The 17,158-nt window shown below is 40.2% G+C and overlaps 1 long non-coding RNA gene across 3 annotated transcripts in view; it reads right to left on the bottom strand.

Annotated features, from left to right (window-relative positions):
- Window positions 1–17,158, bottom strand: part of LOC310745088 — a 130,970-nt gene that overhangs the window by 49,126 nt on the left and 64,686 nt on the right. For all 3 annotated transcript variants that reach the window (XR_014539918.1, XR_014539919.1, XR_014539920.1), the window contains one exon: window positions 1,261–1,339. This is a non-coding gene — a long non-coding RNA (uncharacterized lncRNA). The remainder of the gene's footprint in view (window positions 1–1,260; window positions 1,340–17,158) is intronic.

Below are 17,158 nucleotides of genomic sequence, written 5' to 3'. Positions count from 1 at the left end.
ATTGGCCTATAAGGAATAATCTCCCTCTGATGCACATGTGTAAATTGGCATTTAGTGAAAATTAATTAATCTAAATACAATGGTAACAACTGGAGGACATGTAATCAGATGTGGGGAGAAAAATAAGGAAGACCAATCTAGAAAACCACGATCTTTCCTATATCTGCAGTATTTCATGAGTATAAACCTGTTTGGTTAGAAATCATGACAAAACTTTGTAACAGGAGTCCCAATTAGTGGACCAATATCTTCTAGTTTCTGATAATTTTGCATACCCTGTAAAGATGTTGATGTGTCAGATCAACAACCAAGATGAATGGAAGAATTAGGCCAATTTACACCCCACTCCTCACATTATATTTGGAATGAAGGAGTAGTGCAGACAATCTCGAAAGGATTTCCCCCCACCCCATGTGGTGATCCACACTATGCAGATGGGTAATCATGAGAAGTGCAATATATCACCCAGTTTCTCTCTGGTGCTGGAGAACTGGAAGTACGGTACGTTGGGGAAAGGTGTGATGTCACACTTTATGTGATTGATTCTCTCTGTGCTGGGAAGCATCACGAAGAAAAGGCAGGATTTGATTTATTTTTTATTTTTCTAGGGATCAAAGTCCAGGGGCTAATTAGCATGATCATCTGGACTGGGGTGGGGGGAATTTCTGTGGATAAAAATGAAGTGTAAATTTTATCCCCTTCAGGCAGCATGGCAAAATTGTCAAGTGGCCACAGTTCAATATGCAGCTACTGTATCGCATCCCCGCATCTTGCGATAGGGTGGAAATATAGCATCTAGACTTGTAGTGAAGTGCTATTGTGGCCATTTAACCACAAAGGGAATCATTCAAACCACATTTGCTCAAGCCCCACCACCTCATCACTAAAAAGAGCCATGTGGTTTGGCCTGATGAATTATGTAGCTGATGAGTTTGCTGCTTGTGAGATACATGTTTCCTAAAGCACACTGAGTGCCTTAAAGGGCACACATGGCTGTAAATGCACTCAGCTCATGTCTGCCATGGTGGTAGTGTGTGCAGCACATGCATCCTAATCAAATATTGAGTATTTGTCAGAAGATACTCTGTGGATAAGCACATATCTGTGCACATATCTGGCACATGAAGCGGGAATCATGTTTATTCCCATTAGATATCAATCCAAAATTCTTCCACTTACCTGACTGGCTTCTGGGGTTGACTGTCCTCCAGAAAAATACATAACTACACATGAATATTTTTTATTTTATGTTGACCAAACCTGGTATTCAAGCTGCAGTGGTGTTAAATGCTTGGGTTGAATTCAGCGGGCTGCTTCAGTTTCACTGGCGTAAGGATGTCTGCAAGAGATGAGAACATGATTAATCAGGTGTTTACATTTATGGGTATTGAAGATGACTTTTGCTGTTGTGAACAATCTCTAAGCTGTTTAAAACTTAAAGAAATTGTGAATGGTTTTCTCTCACACACCAAACTGGCTGTCTCAGAATAAAAGCATAAGAAGAGCTGGATCAGGCCAAAGGTCCTTGTCCATGGGAAGCCATAATAATAAATAAATAATAATATTTTTATTATTTATATGCCGCCCATCTGACTGGGTTGCCCCAACCACTCTGGGAGGCTTCCAACAAATTAAAACACAGTAAGACATTAAACATAAAAAATTTCCCTATACAGGGTTGCCTTCAGATGTCTTCTAAAAGTCAGATACAGTGGTACCTCTAGTTGCGGACACGATCCATTCTGGGGTGCCGTTCGCACCCCGACAAGTCTGCAACTAGAGCAGCGCTTCTGCGCAAGCACAGAGCACGATAGAGCACTTTTGTGCATGTGTGAAGTGTGCAGAATGCTTTGCTGCGTTCGCAACCCAAAAAGCCGCAACATGAAGCAAACGCAACAAGAGGTATGACTGTAGTTGTTTATTTCCTTGACATCTGATGGGAGGGCGTTCCGCAGGGTGGGCACAACTACCGAGAAGGCTCTTTGCTTGGTTCCCTGCAACCTCACTTCTCACAGTGAGGGAACCGCTAGAAGGCCCTTGGAGCTAGACCTCAGTCTCCAGGCTGAACAATGGGGGTGGAAATGCTCCTTCAGGTACACAGAGCCAAAGTCATTTAAAGCTTTAAAGGTCAGCACCAACACTTTAAAATATGCTTTGAAATGTACTGGGAACCAATGTAGATCCTTTAAAAACCAGTGTCCTGGTGGCTGCTCCCAGTCACCAGTCTGGCAGCCGCATTTTGGATTAGTTTCTAAGTCACCTTCAAACATAGAGCACATCACAGTAGTCCAAGTGGGAGATAACCAGAGCATGTACCACTCTGGTGAGCCAGCAAGCAGGACCTGGGTACAACAGCATTCTCCCAACACATGATTCCCATAACTTATCTTCTGAAGGAGTCTAGGGTGGCAAGGCCTCATAGTCACTGATAGTCGTATCCTCCATAAATTAGTCTAATTCTCTTTCAAAGGCATCCTAGGTGGTGGCCATCACTCTATTAAATACATTGAATGTCTGTTCAAACACTAAATGTAGACAAAGCATGTATTCATTGCAACACACACACACACACACACACATCATCTAGACTATATTTCCCTTGATCATATCTGGAGAACAATGTCAAAATGTAGCACAACAACAACGCACCCATAAGCAAATGATGATTGCCCAAACACTCCCAAGGAAAAAAAAATATTGGTCCTAATTATAATCACCGTAGATAATTGGTAGGCAATAAGGACAAGCACAATAGTTCATTACAGCTTATCCTCAATTAGTTGACGACTGTATTTCTCAGCATACATAATGTAATTTGGAAGGAAGGTGTGTCTATTTCTAGACAACGAGGAACAAAAAAACTGCGGGAGTCTTCTTTCCTCCAGAATTTATTATTTAGGTAGAGGACAGGTGCATTTTTAGGTAGCTTAGGCTTGTTTAGGTAAGGGACAGGAACATTTTTGCAAGGAACTGGACAACAGAAGAATTAGCACATTTTTTGCACAATCTGAAAAATAAGGCACATGAAGCTTGCACAACCACCTCCCCACACCTTGATAATTATTAATAGAAACCTAGCATGCTGTATCTTCCTTTGAAAAGTCAAATCAAATTAAAATACAATTAGCATTATAATTCAGCCAGTTCATCCTGAGTGGCATTTTAAGAAATTAAAGCTCTGTAGCTGGTATGCTATATTTATAAAAATTTGCTTGGGAAACTGTGTCAAAGAGAATCACCGCAGTTTCGGCACTAGAAGCTTCAAAACCTGCCATTGCTCTATGCATCTTTTTGTTATTAAGAGCCAAATGCAATTACAAGTGGTTTCAACCTTCACATTTAGCTCATCATCAAAATATTTATTAATGATGTGCATTCCACAGAGAAAGTATTGCTGGATGGAAGTATTGCAACAGGCATTGAATGAAATCAAAGGTGAACACCGATAGATGTCACATGAGGAAAGTAAATAAACAGAAGCAAAGCAACTATTAGAGTAAAAAAAAAAAAGCGTATATATCAATCCAAAAAATCAATACGGTCATAAACATATGGTGAAAAGATAATTAATTCTTTTCTTTTGTATGCGTTCCTCTCAAAAGCATCTTGCTTTGTATGCAGCTCTTTCATGTCTCATCACACTTCTTTTTATCACTGCAGTATTTTCTATCCTTCCAAAGATTTTTATCTGTCAGATGTTTTTTGATACTAATATTTTAAACATGCAGCATGTTAGTAGCAGCAAAAGTCTTAATATACTTTCTGCATGGATATCATGAATCACCTCATTGATGAGTGCATATTTGAAGGGTTTCTAACCATCAAACATCAAAACATTTTAGCTATTAGAAAGGTGACACATATTTTTCTTTGAATGCTGGACTACTTTGCTTCATTTTCTTAATTTTTATAACTGTGCTGCTGACTACTAGGGAAAGCTTTTTATATGCTCCCCCTCCCCGGCTCTCTGTGTGCTGTTCTTTCAAATAAGTCTATTAATAATAAATACCCCCAAAGCCCTTATTTTTACATACTAGGAACAGAATTAATATTGGTATCATTATTATCTGAACAATTATTTCATTCTGCTCTAATGGCTAATTTGAGAAGTATCACTTCAGAACATTTTGTTGAATCTAGCCATCACTTATTATCATGGCATAATACAATGTCTATTTGGAAATGGATTGTTTAAATCAGTATTTTTTCCCCTCACATTGTAAACTATGCTCAGGAATTACCTCTGACAGAGAACTGCTGTAATTTCTGATACACACATAAGAGTGAAAAATATGGAAAAGACCTTTACAGCTCAAGTCTATAGCTTGAGTGTGACTGAGAAACAGCACATTCAGATTAAAAGCACTGGCATTGACTTTGGTACGATGTAAGACCTTTTTTTGGGGGGGCTTTATTATGTTATTTGCAGCTACAGTTCGAAATGCATTGTGATAATAAGAGTGGGGGGGAGGGGGTGTTCTCCACTGACCGTAAATTAACACCCAATGTTATCATGAAGAGCTCCTCTAAGCTAACATATTCAAGCAAGACCAAACTGATTGTCACATAGTGAACACTGATGTCTACAATAAATAGCCTTGAAACACAGTTGGTCTAACATCAAATATTATCTAGGTCTAACATCAAATATTATTCTGCCTTTTTCGAACCACATATATTTTTGTAGTTTTAAAAGTGCTTTGTACTTCTTTTGAACTCAGCAACAGGTGTTACGAATATTTCAAATTTCCCTTCCCTCAAATCTTGACTTGAATTTGCCACCTATAAGATTGTGGGCATAGCTTCTTGCAGTTACTGTTGCAAGATGTTGACACGGCTGTAACTGATGATGCTGGCACAAATGTAAATTTGTTCCTTATATAATAGTTTGATGGTAAGCAAATAGTTTTATTTATTTATTAAATGCCTGCATGGGGGAAAAAGCACTGGGAGGTTAGCCGGATTTAGTGCCCATTGAAGAAATTGCAATTCTCTGATTCAGGCTACTATTGTTGGTTTTAGTTTAGCTCCCTCTCAATCAATATCGAACAGGGCATGATTTAATACGGTTTTATAATCTCCAAAAAATGGGGGGAAGGGAGTTAAAGGAGAGAGGAGGGTAGTTGTGTTATTGTCATTCATCAAAGGGGCCCTTTCACATTTCTTTGCTTTCACCTGCTGAGACCCATTTGGTCTCTTTCAAAGAGAATGCAATGACAAAATGAATGAAAAATGCAAGAATAAGAGTCCCTTTTTCTATCCAATAGTATAATCAATGGGTACTTGTTATCCCTATTGTATTTCACAGAGGTAGTTGTAAGACAATTAAATCTCGCTTCTCAGGCAAATAATTTTGGTAGTTAACCTGAAATAGCCAACAATATTGAAGAGAATGAATGCATGTGAAGCAGTGATGTAATGGGATACTGCTTTGCCAGGGATTTATTTTTTTAAAAAAAACAATTCTTTACAGCTTCACTAAACTACAGTATATGTGAACTGTAATTACTGACTGATACCATCCAAATGGAAGACAGAGAGAAGTGGAATGTTCCAGCAGATGACAAAAAGGGTGAACAATTGTGATACCGTCTTCAAAATACAGAAAAGTAAAAGAAAGAGAACAAGTGCTAAAGCAGCACAATATTGCATTATCTTTCTAAAATCTAACTGTATCTTAATAAACAGGAAATGTTTACATAGTTAACAACTATGGTGTAACAACTAATTTAGTTTTGATTCCTTTTGCACCAACCTACATTTGCACATTAATCTTTCCCTCTTCTTACTGAATTGCTTACGTATCGAAAGAAAGATTGCAATGGGTTGGAGCAACAGAACACTCGTTTTATATATTTTTTGTTATTTATGCAACCTCTTTTGGAAGGTGCTCAAAGCCCTTTCCCGATCTCAATGAGTTAGAATTTACTTCACCACCTAACATATCTCTAAACCTACATAAGCTTATACCTCTGTTGAGAATTCTGTTCTATCGGTCTCTATACAATTAAATACTCTAGCTATTCTTTCCCTCTGGTTTTAGTGAAACTGGTCTCAGCCCTTAACTATTTAATTCAAGCACAGTCTAGATAATTTAACCCCTATTGAATGACAATGAACAAATCTTCTGGCTCTGTCTTAATAAGTGGCTTCTGCACATTCTTGGGCCTCTTTCTTTTGTCACGAGACTTATCCATGCACTTGATCAACCTCACATATGAGTGGGTGGCTCATAGATCAAAGATACAGCAGTTTCCCTGATCTTCAGAATATATTTCAGAAATTTAGAGAGTATGTTCCCAATATAATTGGTGAATGTGGTGCTTCAGCATACAGTACACCAAAGCAGGGCATAATGCGATGTTGGGCAAGCACTGCAGTGATATTACAGTGGCTTTGAAAGGAGAGAAGACAGTGTACATTTTAGAAGCCCAAGCAGAAAATTCAGATCGCTGGAACCATGGCACACACATGGTTGCTTCAAGGTTCATAATGTGCTGAATCCTGGGTTCAGGGAAGGGAGTCTGATCGAATGGAGGCTTCCTCTGGCAGATATTGGATATTGGTGAGACTTCAACTCTGATCCCATGACTCTCTGCTTCTTAATAGTAGGACATTGATTACAGTGGAACTTTAAAATCTAAAATTATGGCTTAAGTTATTACAGACCTGGATGCTGGTCCCATTGAAATCAACAAGACTAATGATCCTTTACTGACACTTGCAAAGAAAACCACAAAATGCTCTATTCCATCTCCTGAACCAATGTAAGGTCATGAACTATCACATTAAAGTCACTGCTACTGGCATTTGATTCCAACTTTGATAGACAATTGGTAAATATCCATTCTAGGATGATAGCTGTTTGCATGAATCACCCTTTCGGTATAACTAGTAGCAGACTGAATTGAAGGTTATGTGATAGAGCCACTTGCTTGGGGTGCTTTTTTAAAGCCTCCTGCATTCAATGTAACACATGTGTCTGCACACACACATACATACACCCTTCCCAGATGGTTGGAGCAGTCCGCAGTGACAGTGCCAAGAACAGTGTTGGGGCAGGTAGGAGATTAAATCCAGGCCTCTGTTCCTCCTTCCATCAGCTGATGGAGCTGTCAAAGGTGACACTGTTGACCTTCCATTTAGAAATTACATGCATGGAGATCTCTGCGCACAGAAACATCTGTAAGGATCTGTGGATCAGGACCTCTGTTTTTGTTTTTTTAAAGCACAAAATGTGAGAAAAAAGTCATTATTTTTTCATCAGAGGCAATGAGAACACTATGATGAAGGGAGTTCTTTTTTTAAAAAAAAGTACAAAGAAACATCAGTTGCACAGTAAATAATGTGCCTGGGATTCTGGCCTCCAATGGTGCTCACGGATATTTGTTAAGAATAGCCTTCTGCACCATACAGCACTGTCATGATGGATCGAGACGTGCTATGGTCTCAGTTTCATTCATCCCAACACTGGCTTTGAGTCCATGTCAGATTCTGTACCCTTCAACAAAAAATGATTGGCAGATTGTTTCAGACTGAGGCGTAGGGGACCAAGTGCTGTTGTTAGTCAAATTCTACTGTTAATTCAGTGCAGAGAAGCAAATGGGAAGAAGGATAATAGACCTTCCTTCATGTTGTGCAGCATTTCTGGCTGATACAATTGGCCCTCCAGAAAGGAACACAGTTTCTGGAGCTGCTATTGTTTTGTACAGGGAATAAATTGCATTCTTTCTGGCATTCTCTCTCTCCCTGTACCCTCCCGCCTTCTTTCATCAGCACTGTAGGGGGAAGGTAGAATTCACAAAACTAGCCCCTCATTTAGTTTTTTTTCTTTCATCTTTTCCGCCTCCGTTATCTTTTATTTATTTTCTCTTATTGTTTATTTATTATGAGATTTCTGATAACTGCCCCTTTGTCAATTAGATATCAGGGCGGTGTACAAAATGAGACCGAAGATGGTTATACAACCATAAATAACAGCCATGAAACTGAACAGCAAACAAGCAGTCAAAACAACTTTCAGAGGCAGTAAAACACCATCAGAGAAGACTATGCAGCTAAAACACCCAGAGGACAAACAGACAAGTTTTGACCTGGCATCAAAAAGAGAACAAACTTTGCTATTCTTAATGCCTAACACATTTCTTAGATTTTGGAAAATCAATCTTTCATCTAACTAACTATTTATTGTTTTCTTATTTTCACAATCCTGTTCATGTCTCATTTAGCACTGTTTTAATAGTTTTCCTGCATATTTGTAATATTGCATGTTTAGTTATTGTTATATCTATCTATCATCTATCTGTCTGTCTGTCTATCTATCCATGTATCTATGCATGCCAACACTTTTTGGAACTGACTCCAATATTCCTAATCAGATGTCCTACATTCAGAAAATTAGAAATCCTTGTTGCTGGCTACTTTGTCAGAGAGTAGGCATAGAGACAAAGACAAGAGACAAGAGTCTGACAAAGACAAGAGTCAGACTAGATTTAATGGCCAGTTTTATGAGTTTAAATAAGGAATTCCCCGCTTACATGGAAAGAGCTTGCCACTGCTTACATCCCTGTAACCCCCCTGCTTCCAAGTGCTTTCCCTTCACCCTCCCTGCACGGAAGCCACTTCTGGTATTGGAGATCAGTGAAGGAGGAAAGTTGTGGGAAGATCTCTGTATGCATCAGACATGCACCTCTTTGCTTTCTAAACTCAGATACCTCCCCATGGCTCCTCCTCCTTTGTGACCAGTGTAGCTCTGTGTTTAAATGCAGTAAATTCCTGCATTTAATATTTAGTGTGGCCCTAGCTAACCCCAAATAAGGTTCCCTACTGACAAAACAGTACAAGTCTGCCAATAAAATCTAAAGCAAATATACTGATAGTCTCAAAACTACCAGGATGCTTTGATCTAAGCAGACAGACTTGGAAAGAAATCCCTTTGGCTTCAGTGGGATTTGTTTGTAGGCTCACAGCTTAAAGATGCAATCCTGCACCCAGGTAGGCACATTCAAGGTCACTTTACCTGCCATTCCCATACAATTTATGAATAGAGGTGGAGAAGCATGCATACTGTCTCATTTAAAGTATGATTGCTGCAACTACGCAGGGTGATATGTTAGCCGGGATACACTAGCTGTGTATTTTTCAGAAATTCTGATGGCATACCTATTTATTTCTGCATGGAAATTATTTCCATTCAGTGGGAGAAATGTCCTATCACTCCCACTGAAGTAGATGGTCGCAGTCCAGATGTGTAGGTGGAAGACCACACAGGCGAGGCATATGTAAGCTGCACTGAGCTCTTTAGATGAAGAGTGTGGCGCAAGCTTAACAAATAAATGCAGCCAGAGTTAACGATGCACTCACCTGCACTTCCATTTGCCCCACTACTTTCCCCTGGGAAAACCAGCTGAATCAGAACAAATGGCAATAGGGTTTTCTGAGGATTGGCGTTCGCTCCAATTTACCGCTAAAGGGTGGGTTTTCTGGGGGAATGCAGCAGATCAAAGGCAAAACTGCTTGGGCCTATGGCCAGAATTCACAAAACAAGCAGAAAGCTGCTTGGAACTGTGCTTTCTAGGTATTGCACAAGCAGAAGTATATATGAGCCCTATGTCTAAATCTCAGTGGAATACGTGCTTCTCAGTGCTCTCCATTCATGGGAAGTTCTTTGATTCAGCAGGGACTTCCATGAATGAAAGGGGAAGGGCTGTGATTTCCTCAAGTTCACTTTTCTTCTAAAGCTTTCCAAGCCACCCCTATGATATTTTGGAAAGTCTACTCTACAACAGATGGAGAAGGTCATCAGAGACTGCAGAAGGAAAGGGAATCAGTAAAGAAATGACTTACTTCCCCTACTTTTGCTCTTGGAAACTTCTGCTAGATTAAAGAGCAATCCCTGGGTGGAAATGGAACATTAGTTACAGGCCTGAGTATTCTAAACCTATGGCTTACAATGGGATTTGGTTTCAACTACCTACTCATTGAATTATGCCCAGTGACAGGTCACACTTGGCATGTGAGTATGTTGTCAACAATGGTTTTTTGAAATAAATCTATTAAGCCTTGTTGTCAGGTAAAATTGGATCATCCAAGTTGGTAAAGATCCATGGAATATCTTCAAGAAAAAAAGAAGAAAAAGAACTAGTTCACAATCTGGCATGGTCAGATTTTAGGGGTTGCATGGGAAACTTCCCTGTGGAGAGCTGTACTCACAAAAGCTCACCTTTTCACCCTCCTAAATATGTAGACATTTGAAATCAGGGTTCCAGAGCACTTGCTATTTGGGCTGGGGAAGAGAGGTGCAATCTCACTGACCACTTCATGTGTTGGATGGATGTACTATTGCAGATGGATTTAATCACCAGCTATTATGTTAAAAAAATGGGGGGGGGGGAGTTGACTTATGGAAAAGACTTCTGGAACTTTGGTTAGTGAAAGAATGAAGGGCTGGGGGAGATTACGTTAATTGCCTTGCCTAAGATGACCTACTAAGCAAACCTAGGGCTATCTGGTGTCAAAATGAGGCTGCCCCTCCATCATTTACAATGCCCCCATTGTTTTACCTTTTTCTGAATCAGGATTATCTGCTTTGAACTCATTCTGCGCGTTTAACAATTTTTACCACAGATGTGCTTTCTGGTTTTGGGCAAGTTGCTTTCAGTCCCTCTACATACAGAGCAGAAGGTAACTGGTTGCTTCTTCCAGTGTTATTTTGTAGGCCTCAGTTGAGTTCAGCAAGCTGATTTGAATTGGTCAGCTTGCTGTTCTCTGTGGACTTGCCAAAGGAATAATGGGTATGCATGTTTAGCTCTTTGGAAACTTTCTTAAGAACTACAGTTATAGAAAAAAAATCTTATTTAAACTTTTATCTCTGTTCCTTGAGAAAGCATTGCTTATGTAAAGGAATTCTGGAGAGGTCTGGCAGCAACCAAGCTAGGGAAGCTTTGGTTGGCTGGTGAGAGTTGTGGGGCAGTCAAGCCTTGAGCACAGACTCTTTTATGAGGGAAATTGCCACTGCTGACATCTGTAGCTTTCAGCTCAATCTACAGTACAATCCACCAAGTGTGTTGAATGCAAACCACTTTCTTCCCAAAGAAGCCTCCTCCTGAAATATTAAATAGCTGCCTTTTAGTGTGGTGTCAGTAACGTTCAACATCAGGTCCAGAATTAAGGGTTGACATTGTTGGGCATCTGCTGAGACCCACACCTAGACATGGACCTCACTGCTGGTCACCAGGAGCTCCCTGGTCTTGGTGCTATTAAAATAGTGGAGAATTTAAACAGCTTTGGAAACAGCACTGGAACAGCATCAGTTAATGTGTTCATTCCCAACCCAGAGCAGAAATCTGGCAAGTGAATGTGATGGGTATTTACTTCCATTGGTTTTTTAAAGTTCACAAATGTAATGTGAGTGATGGCATTCCTGACCCCCTTTTCTTGATGTTCCCTTCCATTGAATTGAATGGTGTGGCCTCACATAATGGTCACATATAAATAATTGCATTAGGTTCAGCATCAGCAAATAGCAAGCCGAGCAATGTTTTCGCAGAAGCCGAAGTACATTGGGCTGGAAACAGCGCTGCTTGTGGCAAATGCAAGATGCATTCATACATCCCCAGTGTTCCTCCTCTTACCTTGGCTACTTACTGACCCACTTTTCTTCCTTTGGAAAGGAGAAGTAGCAGCAGGTAACATTGTCTGTTCGCTTGCCTAAACTCAGCCTCTTAGTGGTGAGGGACAAGCAGACAGAGCATCTTGCCCAAGAATTCCCCACCACAAACACACACACATACACACATGGGTCAAAACTGATCTGGATCAGGAACAAACCCTCCAGATACTGCTGGATCACACCTCCCATCATTCCTGGCCATTGGCCATGCCAGCTGATGCTGAGTTCAGCAATATCTAGAAGCCACAGTATCCTGATCCCTAGTCTAGGTGATTCATGGATCTGGATTAGCCTGCTGCATATGAGGCTGAGTATTCATACCTCCTATGCTAATATCTACCCCTTGTCTTAATTATTTGTTTGCTTTGATTTGGAAAAAAAAACTGGAGGGGGGGAATCCCAAATTTTGAGCACACCCAATGTATTGTTTAGAATCACAATTGGGTGAAATTAACAGTGTCTGCCACATTCTAAAATGAACCACAGGAGAATTAGTTCAGATTCCTAGGTGGGTTAGAAAGCAGCATGCAGATCTTAACTATCCTTAAATAGAGATGTGTTTTTAAAACCTCTTAGATTGTAAGAAATACATATGATACCAGTTCAAAAAAGTATAAAATGTATTATGCAGTCTCTGTATAAACACAACGATATCAGTAGCACAGGGAAATAAATTATGCTGCTCACTTTCCCAGGGTGTAATATCTTTTCTGAGCATATGTAAATTTGCTTTAAGAGGTTTAAAAGGAGTTTCTTAAAATATACTCCAAACTACAACAGATTTGTCATTCATGCACTGCTGAGCATAGAGGCTTAATTTTACTTTTTTTGCTATTATTTTAAATCAAGGCACTTATCCAAAAGATCAAAACAGCTTTTAAATGGACATTTTTGTGATGGGGGAAATGATAATATGTGTAGGAATATGGTAATTTTCCTACTGTGGAAGTAAAGATAGGTACCATGAACATAAACCTGCACCAGGAAAAATTAATCCTTCCTGCAATCTAAATAACATTGCCCAGTGAACAGAAGGGCTAAATTTGTCTCCATCAGCCGATATTGGGACTTGCCAGTATAGAAATATGCCAAGAACGCTCAGTTTCTATCTGAAAATTCAAATGAGGACTGTAATAAACAGAAAGGGTCCAAATGTAGTATTTGAAAGGAAAGGTGAAAAAAAAAACCCAGATATTGACTGTGACTCTGCAAACCAAGTTAGAAACATAGTCCCAACATCAGAGATGGAAGACTGAGCAAACTCATCTATGGACTGGCTGTATTGTTGACCAGTGCTATGTTCCATGTGTCTTTTTTGACAAGTTGTCTGTCGACAATCTGGTTGTCAAAATATATGGAATTAAGCCAATCTAGCCCTTTGGGGAAAGGGCACACGCCAACCTTAAAGTTTCAACTGAAATGGATTGGGAATTGACCAGTTTGGAAATGATAATTTTGAACTGGGCTGTCATTTTCTCATCCTTCACAATCTAACACTTAACGAAGAAAAAAAAAATCAGTGCCAGGAAGAAAAATGTGTGCATGTGTGTGTGTGATTTCTCTGCATGCATATGCAAAATAGGCCATTGTGAGGAATGGCAAAATACACCATAACTTTATTTATCTGTTTCCAGCACAGAATAATGTTAAGGAAAACCCGAACTATTTACTAAGCAAGGTGGCATAATGATGTTTACCCAATTAATTGTCTTAGTTCAAAGCTAATCCTATTTTTATGCTGGGCGGGGGCGACGATTGTGTGTGCTCAAATCAGGCATGAGAAAGACCCCCCCCCAAATAAGCAGGTGAATCATATGTGACTAAACAGGGCTTGGATAGCAAATATACACAAATGGTTTACCATGTGGCACTGCAGGGATGTCCCAGGGCAGTGCTCTCCCGCCATCTAGTGGAGACAGGGAGTCAAGGAAGCTTCCTAAATCCTTGAAGCCCACAAAATGCACTCGGCGCGGAGCCTAGTCAGCACTCCGGGGTGATTTGAATTTGTTGTTATGAAAAGCTGCCATAATCTTTTCCACCATGTGTGTGACCAGACAGCGATGAGTTTAATACTGTTGTAGAATAATCCTATCCCTGTCTACTCGAAAGTAACTGCTATTTTGTGCAATGGCTCCCAGCAAAGTGGGCTTGAGCCTTAGTTAAGCGTTTTAGCTTCCATCTACATCAGAAACACATTTGAATGTGTCTACACATATTTATAAATGTACATAGATGTTGCCTAGGTACAGGTGTAATATTGCCCAAACTCTCTTCCTGCTCTGTGCTCTCAGCCTTTCTCGACACTTTAAAGCACACTGTGAGAGAATTTTATTCCTAAGTGTACAAATAAGCATTTGAATCGCAACAAACACACATATCTTTATTTCTCCCTTCTCACAGACTGTGAGGCAACAGATTGCCACAGATCAGTTGAGTAACTATACCTTAGATTCCAGCCAACTGGCACCCTAATTTAAATTCCAGCCAATTGCAATCCAAGTGTATATTTCAGTGTTACGTATTTACTTGGCTATCCATTCATTAATTTATTCATAAAGGTAAAGGGACCCCTGACCATTAGGTCCAGTCGTGACCAACCCTGGGGTTGTGGTGCTCATCTCGCTTTATTGGCCGAGGGAGCCGGCTTACAGTTTCTGGGTCATGTGGCCAGCATGACTAAGCCACTTCTGGTGAACCAGAGCAGCGCACGGAAACACTGTTTACCTTCCCGCCAGAGCGGTACCTATTTATCTACTTGCACTTTGATGTGCTTTCGAACTGCTAGGTTGGCAGGAGCAGGGACCGAGCAACGGGAGCTCACCCCGTCGCGGGGATTCAAACCGCCGACCTTCTGATCAGCAAGTCCTAGGCTCTGTGGTTTAACCCACACATACATACAATTATGAATCACCTCCGGAACTCATAATAATTTTTTGAAGGTGCCTACAGAGTGTGTGTGTAGTGGTGGTGGGGACTGAGCCCTTTTCTCATCTGATCCCAGTTCTAAAATGCAGCCCAATATCTGTCTGAACATACTCAAAGTGTCTTCTTACTTTAGAATCCCTACTCTACCAGAACTGGAACAGCTGTTCATTACATTAGTGTCTGCGAGGAGTAATGGAAGGAGAAATAAAAGTATTTCATGTTTTTATATTGTGATTTTTATGTTGTAACTGCCCTAAGACCTGCAGGTACAGTGCAGTATACAAATAAATAATAATAATAATAATAATAATAATAATAATAATAATAATAAATAATAATAATAATAATAATAATAATAATAATAATAATAATAATAATGTAACATATAAAGGCCTGAACAACCTGACACCGGGTTACTTGAAAGACCGGCTGCCCCTGTATAGACCAGTATGATCACTTAGATGATATGGGAATTTTTTTACACATGGCATTGCACCCTAAAGAATATCACATGGCATGGCAGAGACTTAAAAATGGGCATTTGCCCCTGTATTGTGGTATGTCCCTCCCTCTGCCATATGTGAAGATTTATTTATTCATCAGTTCCTACAGACATCTCATAAAGTCGTATCTATTTTCCCAGGCTTTTCCATGACCCTGATACTTTCTGTTCTTATCTGTTTTTATAATGTTGTTTGACTGAGGTTTGTGATGTATCTGTTTTTAATCACACCGTTTTATTTTATTTTTTTGTGTTGGGTTTTTTGTATACCGCCTAGAGATGCTTAAGACTTAAGTGGTTCAGAAAGCATTTTTTGATTGATTGATTGATTGATTGATTAGAAAGTCGTAAGTGCCTTCTTAATTTGCTGAATCATTGTGAGACTCTACATGTCCCTCTCCGCATTTACGTGAAATTAGTGTTAACATATCAGGCCATCAGGGTTTTGTTTTTGTTTAGCTTTTTTCAAAAAAACTAAAATTGATTATTACTACTTGTTAGAATAATTGCTAGGCTGAACCCTGTCACTAGCTTTTATATTGATTAAGGGGGGGGGAGTAATTCAGTCTCAGTTGAATTCCTCCTGAACCCTTCGCACAACCAGCAAATTTAAGTGCTGGAATTAAATTTATTACCTGCTCATGAAACTGAACTACTGGTCTTAAAGTGTATTGTTGAGGCTTAAGTATCCCAATCCTAAACGCATTAACTTGAAAGCAAGCCCATATGACTCAATGGAATTCACTGAGTAAATAACTGTGATCCAGAGTGCACCTTGCTGCATTCATGGCATCCTGCCCCTCACCCTATGCCAGCTAAACAGCATTGCTCACCTATTGGAGCCGAGAGGCTGGTCTGAATCTCCTTCCTGCACAGTGACATCATCACAGTCATTACTGCTATCAGAACAGACAACACTAATTATGCATTCAGTGCTGCTTGGGGATACATTGTGCACACTGCTCAGGTGTTGAATATGTGACATATGCAATTGGGGGAAGTGCTTAGACATCTGTTTCTGCATGCAGATCACTTCCACTATATCACAGTTTGTGCTTTAACGTGACTGTAGGATCATCAATAACCACCCAGATTTCTAGAGCTGATTTCTGTTGTAGTATTCTTGATTTATTTAACGAATTCGTAGGTCAACCTGTCAGTAAGTATCTCCACCCTAGCCAAGTAAATGTTGTTAGAATCGGAACCTTTCCCCTTCTTTTTGCGGTGAGGGGTGTCTTTCACATTATGACAATGAAACTTACGTTGGAGAGAATGACAATACAATAGGAAAACTTGTAATTTCTGTTAGGTATCTTGCACTGGCAAGGGACGCGGGTGGTGCTGTGGGTTAAACCACAGAGCCTAGGACTTGCCGATCAGAAGGTCAGCGGTTCAAATCCCTGTGACAGGGTGAGCTCCCGTTGCTCGGTCCCAGCTCCAACCTAGCAGTTCAAAAGCACATCAAAGTGCAAGTAGATAAATAGGTACCACTCCAGCGGGAACGTAAACGGTGTTTCCGTGCGCTGCTCTGGTTCTCCAGAAGTGGCTTAGTCATGCTGGCCACATGACCTGGAAGCTGTACGCCGGCTCCCTCGGCCAGTAAAGCAAGATGAGCACCGCAACCCCAGAGTCGGTCACAACTGGACCTAATGGTCTGGGGTCCCTTTATCTATCTTGCACTGGCAACATCCACACATTCTTAGGCTCTGATAATCTCTTGTGAATGCAACTGGAGTGAAACCAGTATGGTCTTCTCCCCAGTTCATAATAATTCAGCTGGGCTACCGGCTGTCATAACATGAACGATGTCCCAGCAATCTGGGTGTCATGGGCTGAAACATTCTCGAACTACTTTAATCAGTTTACTGCATGTATCCTCAATGGACGCCTGGCATGGCAAACTGAAATTGAAAGTATGAAATTGAAAGTATGGGTGCAATCCCATCCAATGCAGCTTTAGCACCCTTGTGCAGAGGATTCTGCAGGTTCACTAGGATTACAGAGAGGATAGCATACATTCACAAGCTCGAAATCACCTACTTGTACACATGTGCTCACAC

The sequence above is a fragment of the Podarcis filfolensis genome (genome assembly GCF_964270895.1).
Source record: "Podarcis filfolensis genome assembly, chromosome: 11".
In the NCBI taxonomy this organism is placed as follows: Eukaryota; Metazoa; Chordata; class Lepidosauria; order Squamata; family Lacertidae; genus Podarcis; species Podarcis filfolensis.
Note: the sequence above shows the minus strand (reverse complement) of the source record. Positions and strands in the feature narration are given on the sequence as shown.